The sequence below is a fragment of the Asparagus officinalis genome, chromosome 1 (genome assembly GCF_001876935.1).
Source record: "Asparagus officinalis chromosome 1, Aspof.V1, whole genome shotgun sequence".
Lineage (NCBI taxonomy): Eukaryota > Viridiplantae > Streptophyta > Magnoliopsida > Asparagales > Asparagaceae > Asparagus > Asparagus officinalis.
In genome coordinates, this window is record NC_033794.1 from 108,141,315 (window position 1) to 108,142,966 (window position 1,652).

Genomic DNA, 1,652 nt, shown 5'->3' on the forward strand with positions numbered 1-1,652 from the left:
CGCTTGACAGGAGTTGCCTCGAGCTCGCCTGCAGCTCTCGCTTGGACCTCACCTGAAGGAGGTCCTCGCTTGCTCGAGCTAGCCTGCAACCCCTGCTCGAGCTTGCCAAGTGTTGGACCACGAGCTCGCTTGAACTTCGACCACGAGCTCTCCTAAAGGATCTCCTCGCTTGCAGCCAGCCGTCTCGACCTCGCCTGAAGTCGGAGCTCGCCTGATAGGTTTGGTCTACACCCAAACCAACAGTTAGTATAGATTGTGTTTGTTAGACCCTAATGCCACTAGGAAAGAACCCTAGAGGGGAGTGGGAGGGGGGTGAATAGGTTTATGCTAATCTAATCTAATTTAATGCCAATAAAAACTAATTAACAAATATCCTAGCAAATTAGATATGCAACAAGATATATATATGCAAGGATATACAAACAAGGGTAAGTAAACTATAAACAAATACAAACAATATAGTGGATAAATTAGACAATGAGATAATGGTGATAGAGATAAAATAAAAGCACAAGCCAAACTCAAACACACAAGAAATGATCACGGAGTTCGAATCTTCTGTCCTACGTCTCCGCTCCCCACTCCCGAGGAGAATCCACTATCACACTGGGTTTTCGACGCTCACCCGAAAATATTTACACCACACAATATCGGTTTTCAACGCTCACCGATCAACGTTCACAATTAGTCATAATGTAACTACACAAATCCCACCTCAAGTGTTAGCCTCTCACGTGTCTCCCTCAAGTGCTCAAAATTACTATCTCTCACTAGGCTTTACTACTGATACCACTCCTCTTGCGACCGACCATGTCTCTTACCTCTACACTGTGAACACGCACGTGATGTGGGGTCTACCACGTAAATGAGTTCCGTGCGTGGATTCGTTTCTGAAGCCGGCCCACGAACCGCAAATCACGCCTATATATAGGAATTGTTTATTAGGTTTTCGATGGTGCAAGAGCAGGAGGGCGTGAAAGGAGTTTTCGGCTTGGTGTCTTTGGCGGCTTCGTGCAAACAAGAAAAGCCGACAGAGGAGCAGTGCAGGGAGTTATTTGGTGCATGAGGATTTCCTGTGCCGCTTTTGTTTTGCTATTTTGAGAGAGATAATTTTGTGAGGGATTTGAGAGTTTGTTTGAGGGTTTAGATTGTGAGTGATTGTAAACCCTAGTTGTATTCTCTCCCTCTATTAGTAGATCTCCCCCCTCCTTGCCCCGTGGATGTAGGCAATTTGCCGAACCACGTAAAAATTGATTGTACTACTTTTGTGTGATTTGTAATAGCTTTTAGGATCCCTCGACAGGTCAGTCCTAGAACTGATGAGAGGAAGAGCCGATATCTCACTTGATTGAGATATCCGCTTCAAATTCTTGTCTCCTTGGTGAGACGGGAGTTCTTATTGCGATCTGACTCTCTTGTTGTGCTGTTGAAGTGCTGCCGAAATTTCCGCTGCGCGCAACAAGTGGTATCAGAGCCCAGATTTTAGATCTAGGGTTTTGGAGTTTGGTGGAGGAAGATTCTTGTGTGAAGCTTAGTTCTTGGAGTTCTCGGCTTCGGTGGAGATAGTATTAGGAGTTGCCGTTGGAGATTTCGCTTTCCTCGTGTGGATAGGAGATCTATTTGGAATCCAATCTAGGGTTCTAAAATTTGAA